Here is a 12,772-nt window from a genome sequence, read left to right as displayed (position 1 = left end):
CGAGGTGGGTGGATCACTTGAGGACAGGAGTTTGAGACCACCCTGGCCAACATAGCGAAACCCCATCTCTACTAAAAATACAAAAAATTAACTGGGTGTAGTGGTACAGGCCTGTAATCCCAGTTACTCAGGAGAATGAGGCTCAAGAATTGCTTGAGCCCACGAGGCAGAGGTTGCAGTGAGCCAAAATAGTGCCACCACACTCCAGCCTGGGTGACACAGTGAGACTTCAAACTCTGTTCTAAAAGATATATAAACAGGTTGGGCGTGGTGGCTCATGCCTGTAATCCCAGCAGTTTGGGAGGCCGAGGCGGGCAGGTCACGAGGTCAGGAGATCGAGACCATCCTGGCTAACACGGTGAAACCCTGTCTCTACTAAAAATACAAAAACAAAATTAGCCGAGCATGGTGGCGGGCGCCTGTAGTCCCAGCTACTGGGGAGGCTGAGACTGGAGAATAGCATGAACCCAGGAGGCGGAGCTTGCAATGAGCCGAGATTGCGCCACTGCACTCCAGCCTGGGCGTCAGTGAGACTCAGTCTCAAAAAAAAAAAAAAAAAAGGTACATAAACAGATAAATAAAAAGTTAAAAATTCTGCTTAGCCATTTACTAAATATGTGAGCTTGGGCAATTTACTCAAACTTTCTGAGCTCCAGGTATTGCATCTGATGATATCTATACTAGCATCTACTTTGCCAGTTGGCTTACAGATTAGATAGAGGTAAACCATACTATCTGGAATATAATAGGTCCCCAGTAAATATTAATTCTCTCTCTATCCCCCCGCTGCTGTAAGTGCCAGGTCCCTGTTTTCAAGAACTGGAAAAAAAAAATCTCCCACTGAGAAAGTTAGCATTCATGCTTAATTACTGCTGATACAATTGAGGTAAGAGAGTGGGAAGTGTGGGTGAGTTTTGCAAGACTAGAAGTCTTTGTAAAAACTAGCATGTGAATACACTAATGTTGGTTTTCCCCAGCACAGGGATTCTTGGTGAAGAGCGCTGATTTCCTCATGTTGGTGTTGCAGCATGGCTGATACTAATTTATTTTCCTTAGAAAATAAGATGCTGGCCGGGCGCGGTGGCTCACACCTGTAATCCTAGCACTTTGGAAGGCCGAGGCAGGTGGATTGCCTGAGCTCAGGAATTCTGGACCAGCCTGGGCAACACGGTGAAACCCCATCTCTACAAAAACACACACCAAAAAAAAAAGGAAAAAGAAAGAAAAATTAGCCGGGTGTCATGGCAGGCACCTGTAATCCCAGCTACTCGAGAGGCTGAGACAGGAGACTCGCTTGAACCCGGGAGGCAGAGGTTGCGGTAAGCTGAGATCATGCCATTGCACTCCAGCCTTGGTGACAGAGTGAGAGACTCAAAAAAAAAAAAAGAAAAGAAAAGAAAAGAAAAGATGCTGATTTGCTGATTGTGTGGCTTTAGGTAAGTTCTTATCCCTCTCTGGGCTTCACTAGAACAAAAGATCACTGCTCCTCTTCACTCCAGGAAATTAGGAGGATTGGTTGAAGTTTGTGTAAACTCCAGGTGAAAAGTTAAGTACAGGATGGTATTATCCTTGGCACTGAGAATCCCGGAAGTGTTTTTGCACAATCAGGTCAAATGCCATTGTTCAGTTTATGTGATCACCAAAGACTCAGCTGACACAGAGTTATGGTTTGACATGGTTCCTTTGTTCCAGATAATAAACATGTGTAATGTCAATTATACTAATTGTGTTTTGTTCTAGTCGAAACAAGAAGGAGGCTGGTGATGAGGCTGGGACATCATACTTCATTCTCTCTGACCAGGCGCACTCTGACAACACGTTTTTCCTGTCTCTCTTTGTAACTGGTAATTAGGTTCTCAGCTGAGCTGTCAGGAATCTTGATAGGTTTCCCAGGCAGTCACCATCTGACAATTTACAACTTTGGGCTTTTCACAACTGGCGTGTTCCCTTCCAGGGAACGAAAGTTTCTCAATCCTATGTTCCTCCTATCATTCAAATAGTCTGATCTGAGATAAATGCTAGCTTTCTCAATGCATTATCTAATTCCAAAGCAGACTGTTGGGTCTCTTAGCAGTAATGGGGAAAATCTCTGTGTTCATGTGTGTCCTGAGCAATAAGAGCTGCCCCTATGGTGTGATAAGGGAGTGAAGGTCATCAAAGCCAGAAGTGGCACGGGTGTATGGGAATTTAACATAGCCTTTCAAAAGGAGAGGAAATAATAGTAAAAATTAGTAGAGTTGCTTTTTCTTTCTTTTTAAAAATAGACGGATCACGAGGTCAGGAGATCGAGACCATCCTGGCCAACATGGTGAAACCCCGTCTCTACTAAAATACAAAAAATTAGCCAGGCATGGTGGCACGCCTGTAGTCCTAGCTACTCAGGAGGCTGAGGCAGGGAATTGCTTGAACCTAGGTGGCGGAGGTTGCAGTGAGCTGAGATCGTGCCACTGCACTCCAGCCTGGCAACAGAGCAAGACTGTGTCTCAAAAAAAAAAAAAAAAAAAAAATAGAGATGGGGGCCGGCCACAATGGCTCACACCTAGCACTTTGGGAGGCCGAGGTAGGCAGATCACCTGAGGTCAGGAGTTCAAGACCAACCTGGCCAACATGGTGAAACCCCATCTCTACTAAAAAAAATACAAAAATTAGCCAGTCACAATGGCTCCCACCTGTAATCCCAGTTACTCGGGAAGCTGAGGCAAGAGAATGGCTTGAAACTGGGAGGCAGAGGTTGCAGTGAGCCAAGATCGCACCATTGCACTCCAGCCTGGGTGACAAGAGTGAAACTCCATCTCAAAAAAACAAAACAAAAAAAAAAAGGAAACTTTTAAAAAAAAATTTTGTACAGGTGTGATAATGATATTGTGGTTATGTTACAATAAAGGTCTTTGTTACAGATACATACTGAAGTATATACAGGTGAAATGTTATAATTTACAAGAGGTTTATTTAAAAATACTCCAGGGGCCTGGGAGAGGTGGCTCACACCTGTAATCCTAGCACTTTGGGAGTCTGAGGCGGGTGGATCACAAGTTCAAGAGTTTGAGACCAGCCTGGCCAAGTAGCCTATTTCTGCTAAAAATACAAAAAAATTAGCTGAGCATGCTCTACTAAAAACAAAAAAATTAGCTGGCATAGTGGGGCATGCCTATAATCCTAGCTACTCGAAGCAGGAAAATCACTTGAACCTGGGAGGCAGAAGTTGCAATGAGCTAAGACTGTGCCACTGCACTCCAGTCTGGGTGACAAAGTGAGATTTGTCTCGAAAAAATAAATAAATAAATAAATAAACAAACAAATAAATAAATAAAAATACTTCGGGGGTGTTGAGTGGGTGTGAATGGCTCATGTCTATAATCCCAGCACTTTGGGAGCACTAGGCAGGAAGACTGCTTGAGTTCAGGAGTTGAAGAGCAGCCAGGGACACATAGTGAGACCTCTATCTCTACAAAAAAAATTTTTTAATTAGCTGAGTATGGTGGCACACACCTGTAGTCTAAGCTACTCGGGAGGCTGAATGCAGAGGACTTCCTGAGCCCAGGAATTTGAGGCTGCAGTGAGCTATGATTGTGCCACTGCACTCCAGCCTCGGAGAGAGAGTGAGACCCTGTCTCTAAAATAAATTAAAAAAAAAAAAAAAAAAAACTCCAGCAGGGAGAATAAGGGCTTATGGCAGAAGAGGTAAAAGAGAATGATAAAGTGTTTGTATGAGTTCAAGCTAGGTGACAGACACGTGGAAGTTTATTATTTATTGCACTCCTTTTGAATATATTTGAAATTTTCCATAAAAAAATTTAAAAATACTAGGGAAAGCCTGAATCTCTTTCCACTCCCAAATGTATGAAATAACTAGAAGAGAACATTTTTGCTATCACAATTTCAGGAAAAGAGATCAGGATTGGAGGGGCATCTTTTAAGGGGTAGGTGAAGGAAGAGGACCCTGCCAGGACAGGAAGGTGGAAGGAAATCTGGTTTTGAGTGGTGTTGAAAAAGCCAAGGAGGAATACAGTTTCAAGATGGAAGGAGTGTCAATGATGTCAAATACTGCACATGACAGGAAGAAAAGTATTAAATGACTTGACTAGACATTGCAACCAGGAAGTCAGTCTTGACCTTGGCAAGATCAATTTCAGTAGAGGTGGGAAGATAGATAATTTGGAATTCCAAGAAGCTTGGCTGTAGACAGAAGAGACGAAAGTAATCTTTCTTTTCTCCCCAAAGAAGAAGAAACTAGGGCATGTTTTTAATGCTGAGGGGGAGTTGCCATCTGAGAGTGGTTGACAACATAGGTGAAGAGAGGAATGACCAACTCGAAGAGCAAGGACCCTTACTACAAGAGGTAGTGTTGAGAACAAATCATATACATATCCCACTGAAGCAGATAGCTTGCTTTTCGGATCCTTATTTTAATTTTTATTTTTTTATTTTCAAGACTGAATCTCGCACTGACGCCCGGGCTGGAATGCTGTGAGCCACTATGCCTGGCTGTGAGCTTTTAAAACAAACAAACAAAAAGCAGGTTTGGTGCAAGGGCTCACACCTATAATTCTAGCACTTTGGGAGGCAGAGGTGTGAAGACTGCTTGAGGCCAGGAGTTTGAGACCAACCTGACCAATAAAGCAAGACCCTGTCTCTATTTTTATCTTTTATTTTTGGAGACAGAGTCTTGCACGGTCGCCCAGGCTGGATTACAGTGGCATGATCTCAGCTCACTGCAACCTTTGCCTCCCGGGTTCAAGCAATTCTCCTGTCTCAGCCTCCTGAGTAGCTGGGACTATAGTCGCACACCGCCACGCCCAGCTAATTTTTTTTGTATTTTAGTAGAGATGTGTTTTCACTGTGTTGCCCAGGATGGTCTTGAACTCCTGAGCTCAGGCAATCTGCTCGCCTCGGCCTCCCAAATTGCTGGGATTACAGGCGTGAGCCACCAAGCTGAGCCTTTTTTTTTTTTTTTTTTTTTTTGAGACAGAGTCTTGCTCTGTTGCTCATCTCACTCAAACATGTCTATAGAAGGATGCCTGATAGAAGTGTGATTTTACAGACCGGAAAATAAAGCTGATCATGTACAGAGTTTCTTCTTGAGCTCTATATTCTCATATAATGTGATCCATTTTGTGAAAATCTTTTAAAAATGCCAATCCTTTTAAAATGCCCTGCACATGGAGGCAACAGATTCTTCCATTTTAACCCATAAGGGCCAAGGTACTTAGGCCAAGTACGCAACAGTTGGTAGAACACAATTCAATATAAGAAAGTCCTGACCTAAAAACCTTTTAGTATCAAGTACCTATCAGATACACATCTGCACCAAGCCATTAATAAGTTAAAGAAGCCACCTCAGGCCGGGCGTGGTGGCTCACGCCTGTAATCCCAGCACTTTGGGAGACTGAAGAGGGTGGACCATGAGGTCAGGAGATCGAGACCATCCTGGCTAACACAGTGAAACCCCGTCTCTACTAAAAATACGATAAATTAGTTGGGCAAGGTGGCGGGTGCCTGTAGTCCCAGCTACTCGGGAGGCTGAGGAATGAGAATGGCGTGAACCCAGGAGGCGGAGCTTGCAGTGAGCCGAGATGGCGCCACTGCACTCCAGCCTGGGCGACACAGCGACACTCTGTCTCAAAAAAAAAAAAAAAAAAAGAAGCTCCCTCAGAGTCCAAAATAAATCCAGCCCTGAAGAAATGAAGCAGTGGATGGAAAAATAGTACAATACAGCAGCAGTTAAAAACATTGACTTTGGGCTGGGTGCGGTGGCTCACACCTGTAATCCCAGCACTTTGGGAGGCCCAGGTGGGTGGATTGCAAGGTCAAGAGATCAAGACCATCCTGGCCAACATGGTGAAACCCTGTCTCTACTAAAAAAAAAAATACAAAAATTAGCTGGGCGTGGTGGTACACGCCTGTAGTCCCAGCAACTTGGGAGGCTGAGGCAGGAGAATTGCTTGAACCCAGGAGGCGGAGGTTGCAGTGAGCCAAGATTGCACCACCACTGCACTCCAGCCTAGAGACAGAGTGAGACTCAGTCTCAAAAACAAAACAAAAACAAACTTTGGGTTGGGTGCAGCGGCTCATGCCTGTAATCCCAGCTACTCAGGAGGCTGAGGCAGGAGAATTGCTTGAACCCAGGAGGTGGAAGTTGCAGTGAGCTGAGATTGTGCCACTGTACGACACAGTGAGACTCTGTCTCAAAAAAAAAAAAAAAAAAAGACATTGACTTTGGAGTTTCATGTAGAAGGTCAGTGACTGCCCTTACTTTGTGTCATTTTCATAACCAAGCCGAGGATTCTTTTCTTTATCTGTAAAATGGGGTTAATGTTACCTTCTTCAGAGGGTTGTGTGAAGATTAAGTAAGTTAGATTAAGTAACATGTAAGGTGCTTAGCACCATGCCTGGTCCATGGAAAATGTTTTAAAGTGTTAGCTATTACTGTGTATGTGTAAGGAGGTAAATATTCATCCCACTTCTCTGACACTATCTTCTGGCAGGCATCCCATGATCAGTGCATCACGGTTGATTGTCTGGGACATCTGTGACTATAGGAAGGGTTGGGCAGCATGTTTGTGGACTGAGAGGTTTTTGGAATGTATCTTCAGAACCAGTTGGTGATTTTGTTATGCCCTTTGCTTTGGCTGACATCTGCCAGGATTAAAAAAAATCTACATCAATTCCTACCAGATTTCTGCCACACAGCATATGAAACATAAACAGCTGGCAATCAAAACATAAAATAAGTTAGTATTTTATTGGCTTGGGATTTTCTTTAGGCTTCCTCTTTGGACTTCTCTTTACCAAATAGGAGTAATATACTAGTAGGAAGTCTTTTGGGGCCAGGTGCAGTGCTTCACGCATGTAATCCCACGAATTTGGCAAGCTAAGTCAGAAGGATCACTTGAGGCTAGAGTTCGAGACCAGCCTGGGCAACATGGCTGGACCCTGTCTCTACAAAAAATAAAGGTTAAAAAATTATCTGGGCATAGTGGTGTGTGCCTGTAAGTCCCAGCTACTTGGGAGGCTGAAGCTGGAGGATCCCTTGAGCTCAGGAGTTCGAGGCTGCAGTGAGCTACGATCACCACTGTACTTCAGCCTGAGTGACAGAGCAAGACCCTGTCTAAAAAAACAAAGAAGAAAGAAAGAAAAAAGTATTGTGGTTGAAGGTGACAATTCATGTCAGCCGTTTTTTTTTTTTTTTTTTTGAGATGGAGTCTCGCTCTGTTGCCAGGCTGGAGTGTAGTGGCCTGATCTCAGCTCACTGCAACCTCCGCCTCTCGGGTTCAAGCAATTATCCTGCCTCAGCCTCCCAAGTAGCTGGGACTACAGGCGTGCGCCACCACGCCTTGCTAATTTTTGTATTTTTAGTAGAGACGGGGTTTCACCATGTTGGCCAAGCTGAACTCGATCTCTTGATCTCGTAATCCGCCCGCCTTGGCCTCCCAAAGTGCTGAGATTACAGGTGTGAGCCCCTGCACCCGGCCCAAATCAGTTTAAGGTTGGGAAAAACAAAATATATTAGGCCCTGTAACTGAAAAATCAGTGCCGCAGGAGCTTAAAAAGTTTTGTTAAGTGTTTGACTCTGTCTCCCTTTTTTCTGTCTCTCCACACACCACACCCAGCTCCCAATTCCTGGGTATTTTTCTCTATAGATTGAGTTTTGTTATAAAGTTGAGTGTCCATATTGGGGCAGGGGATACAGCTGGTGAACTGGGGACTTGGGTGCTTCCCACTGCTGCCACGTAGTTTAATACACCTCAACACTGAATGCTGCCATCAATACTGTTTACACACAGGAAATGAACAAGGAAAATTTCTAATATCTGTTTTAATCAAATGCTTCCTTTGGCCAGGTGCAGTGGCTCACGCCTATAATCCCAACACTTTGGGAAGCCAACGCAGGCAGATCACTTGAGGCCAGGAGTTCGAGACCAGCCTGGCCAACATGGCGAAAACCCTTCTCTACTAAAAATACAAACATTAGCCCAGCATGGTGGTGCATGCCTGTAATCCCAGCTACTCAGGAGGCTGAGGCACGAGAACTGCTTGAACCCGGGAGGCAAAGGTTGTGGTGAGCCGAGATTGTGCCACTGCACTCCAGCTTGGGCAATAGAGTGAGACTCTGTATCAAAAAAAAAAAAAAAAAAAAAAGCTTCTTTTAATGGTATGTTGTATTATACCCACAGCTCTCTCCTACTCACTGCGGAGACCTCTCCTGCATAACCTGCTCTCTCCTACTCACTGCTCAGAAACCCCTGAAGAAGGGACAGAGGTCTGGCCCGGTTATCATATGGCACCATGAAAATGATTATCATGAAACTTGCCCTTTATTTTTCCTCTTCATAAATTTACTCAACACAGACATGTTAGAATATTGTAAATGTAGAATTTGAAGGCATTTGAAACTTTGTGAGGATGAGATCAGAACTTGGAGCTTATGAACCATAGACATGCTTCTATAAGCAATTTAAGCAGGTTTCACATAGATCATACGGAGGAAAGCTTGCATCTTGGTAGTTTATTTTATGCAACAGAGGGATGCTGGATGAGGGAGATGGGGTCTGCATGGGAAGAACTTCCATAGAAAGTCTAGATTTACATCATCCCAGTTTATGAGCCCAAAGGCAAAGGAAAACTTCTCACTTTCACAAAGCAGTATATAAAATCCAAATGAACATCTCTGAGTGGTCCAGCTTGGGCTCTGTGTCATGTGCCCTTCCCTGGCCCAGTTGCTTCACCAAGGGGTGAGCTATTTTGGCTGCCCACGCTGTGGTGGTATGCCCATCTGTAGCAAGAGGCCCAGAGTAATAACTCCACAAGCACTCCACAGAACAATGGAGAGGAAACTTCTCTAAGAACTGTAGAGTACTTTAAAAAAAATGGGTTTTTTTGAAACAGGGTCTCACTTTGTCACCCAGGCTTGAGTGCAGTGGTGTAAACAGGGCTCACTGCAGCTTCAAACTCCCAGACTCAAGTGATTTTCCCACCTCAGCCTCCCTAGTAGCTGGGACTATAGGTGCATACGAGCACACCCAGTTAATTTTTGTAATTTTTGTGGAGACGGGGTTTCCCTATGTTGACCAGGCTGGTCTCAAACTCCTGAGCTCAAGTGATCTATCTACCTCAGCCTCCCAAAGTCCTGGGATTGCAAGTGTGAACCACCACACCCGGCCATAGGGTACTTTTTGCCAGAAGAAGAGGGAGAAATTTGGGACAGACAAGAACAACAGATGTTCACTACAAGTGGAATGGAACTGCTAGTGAGGCTAACTGATATGTTTTTTGTGGGGATGCTAGCTACAGTAGAATATATTAGCACTTGTGGTCAGGTGAAAGAAAGCAGTTATCACCTGGATACAACAGAACTTTCATATCCAGACAGGATCTTCACCATAAGTCTGAGACATGGGTAGGGCATATTCATTTTACAGTATACACTTTTGGGAGTCAAGAGACACAGAGAAGCATAGCAGAAAATACATAATTTACATGGCAGGACCAGCTATAACTGGTATGTACATCAGTTGGGGAAGCAGGTGACCACAACACATTCTTAGAACCTTAGACAATCCTGAAAACAACTGACATGTATAAGACTCTAGAAATACCCATCAGCCAGGCACATAGCGCCAAAGTGACAGTAACCTCCAGAGAACTCTAGCATGTGTGTACATCTTTTCCTAGAGTTCTTGATCACACTAACCTTTGCAGCAGCTATTCTTCCATACACTCCAGGCAAACAGCTTTCAGTCACTCTCCTTGACATCTCCCACACCTAACCCAATTTCTGACACATAGGAGAAAATGTTTGCAGAATTATTGAACTGATAGCAAACATTTGTTGAATGTCATTATGTACATTATGCTAAGTTTGTGGACATAGATATAAATAAGACAAACATTCATATGCTTGTGTAGATCACAGCCTGGTGGGAAAGGCCAAAAAATAAACAGTTCTGTGTGAGGACTATTTGGTTGCAAACGAAAGAGAACCAGACCCAACGTAGCTTAAGAAAAATGGGAATGTTTTGGCACGCACATGCCAAAAACTCCAGGGTCAGGACTGACTTTAGACAGAATTAGTTCCAGGTCTTCAGTGATCTGGTTTTGTCTCCAGAATGTGTTTTCCACTGAGTTGCCTTTGTTCTGGGGCTTCACAGCAAAAGGAAATAGCAATTCCAGTCTTTATATTCTCTTAAGGAAATAGAATGTAGTGGCTCTGAGAATTGCTTGAACCTGGGAGGTGGAGGCTGCAGTGAGCCGAGATCGTGACACTGTACTCCGTGCCTTCTAGGTAACAGAGTGAGACACTTGTCTCAAAAAAAAAAATATATATATATATATATATATAGGCTTTCCAGCATGGTACTATGCCTGTAATCCCATCAATTTGGGAGGCCAAGGCAGACGGCACAGGAGTTCGACCACCTGGCTAATATGGTGAAAACCCCGCTTACTAAAACTACAAAAAATTAGTCAAGGCAGTGGCGGGCGCCTTTAGTCCCAGCTACTCGGGAGGCTGGGGTAGAAGAATTGCTTGAACCTGGCAGGCAGAGATTGCAGTGAGCTGAGATCGCACCACTGCACTCCAGCCTGGGTGACAGAGCAAGACTCTGTCTCCAAAAAAAAAAAAAAAAAGAAAGAAAGAAAAGAAAAGAAAAAAAAGAATATAGTGGTTCAGGGTGAAAGCTGAGTTTGACAACTGGCTTCACCACAAACCGGCTATAAGAACTTAGATAAGTTAATCAAAATTCTTCTCTGTGCCTCAGTTCCACTCTCTCTCTCTCTCTTTCTTTCCCTTTCTTTTTTTTTTTTTTTTTTTTGACAGAGTCTCACTCTGTTGGCCAGGCTGGAGTGCAGTGGCACTATCTCCTCTCACTGCAACCTCTGTCTCCTTGGCTCAAGCAATTCTCCTGCCTCAGCCTCCTGAGTATCTGGGATTACAGGTGTGTGTCACCATGCCTGGCTAATTTTTTCACCATGTTGGCCAGGCTGGTCTCGAACTCCTGACTTCAGGTAATCCGCCCACCTCAGCCTCCCAAAGTGCTGGGATTACAGGTGTGAGCCACTGCACTAGGCCCAGTTCCACCATTTCTAAAAGGGAATATTAATTATACCTACCCAATATGGTTATTGTGAGGAGTAAATAAGTAGAGTGTTTAGAACTCTCTCTGGCATATAATCGGCACTCAATAAGTGTTAACTATTTCACTATTTTTGTTAATATCATCATCATCAAATTTCAGAAACTTTGCATAGTGGCAGTATTGTAACCAATGAGATTTATCCGAGGTATGATTATTGCTCATTGAAAAATCAAAGGCTGGGCACAGTGGCTCACACCTGTAATCCTAGTACTTTGGGAGGCTGAGGCAGGCAGATCCTTTGAGGCCAGGAGTTCAAGACCAGTCTGGGCAACACGGCGAAACCCATCTCTACAAAAAACCACAAAAATTAGCCAGCATGGTGGCATATGCCTGTAGTCCCGGTTACTTGGGAAGCTGAGGAAGGAAGATCATTTGAGCCTGGGAGGAGAGGTTGCAGTGAGCCAGGATCATACCACTGGACTCCATTTCGAGAATTTAATACATATATTACATTTTCGGGAGAAAGTAAGAAAATTTATTTCCCAAAAAAGCCAGAGAAACTCTTATTACACCCATTGGCTCTAATTGGATCATGTGCCCATCCCTGAGCGAGACTGGAGGATGGTCATACATACACTGTATACACGGATTGCTTAGGCCTGATCAACATGCTTCTTCCCTGGAGCACAGATCTACTATGGCCAGCCTGGTCTCGAACTCTTTACCTCAGGTGATCTGCCCATCTCAGCCTCACAAAGTGTTATAATTACAGGCGTGAGCCACCATGCCCGGCCCAGAGTTAATTTTTATTCACGAAACTCACATAACAGGTTTATTTATTTCAGTCGTTTTGTTGGTTAAAGAACCAAGATTTTTTTTTGTTTTTCAGAGTGATTATTCTTTTAATACCTTTACTTCTCATCAGGTCCTAATTCTTATTTGAACAAGATTCCCCCTTTTGGGTCTGATAATTGTAAAGTACATGCAAGTGACCTGCTTTTTTTTCTTTTTCTTTTCTTTTCTTTTTTAAATACATTTATTTATTTATTTATTTATTTATTTATGTTATACTTTAAGTTCTAGGGTACATGTGCAGAACATGCAGGTTTGTTACATATGTATACATGTGCCCTGTTGGTGTGCTGCACCCATCAACTCGTCAGCACCCATCAACTTGTCATTTACATCAGGTATAACTCCCAATGCCATCCCTCCCCTTTCCCCCCTCCCCACAATAGGCCCCGGTGTGTGATGTTCCCCTTCCGATGTCTAAGTGATCTCATTGTTAAATTCCCACCTATGAGTGAGAATATGTGGTGTTTGGTTTTCTGTTCTTGCGATAGTTTGCTGAGAACGATGGTTTCCAGCTTCATCCATGTCCCTACAAAGGACATGAACTCATCTTTTTTTATGGCTGCATAGTATTGCATTGTATTCCATGGTGTATATGTGCCACATTTTCTTAATCCAGTCTGTCACTGATGGACATTTGGGTTGATTCCAAGTCTTTGCTATTGTGAATAGTGCCGCAATAAACATACGTGTGCATGTGTCTTTATAGCAGCATGATTTATAATCCTTTGGGTATATACCCAGTAATGGGATGGCTGGGTCATATGGTATTTCTAGTTCTAGATCCTTGAGGAATTGCCATACTGTTTTCCATAATGGTTTAACTAGTTTAGAGTCCCACCAAC

At 43.6% G+C, this 12,772-nt stretch overlaps 1 pseudogene; it reads left to right on the top strand.

Annotated features, from left to right (window-relative positions):
* The first annotated feature begins 11,235 nt into the window (after window positions 1-11,235).
* On the top strand, window positions 11,236-11,359 carry LOC116272695 (annotated as a pseudogene).
* Window positions 11,360-12,772: the final 1,413 nt, after the last annotated feature.

Source organism: Papio anubis, unplaced genomic scaffold, assembly GCF_008728515.1.
Source record: "Papio anubis isolate 15944 unplaced genomic scaffold, Panubis1.0 scaffold1627, whole genome shotgun sequence".
NCBI lineage: Eukaryota > Metazoa > Chordata > Mammalia > Primates > Cercopithecidae > Papio > Papio anubis.
The sequence above is the reverse complement of the archived record's forward strand: the minus strand, read 5'-3'. Positions and strand labels throughout refer to the sequence as shown.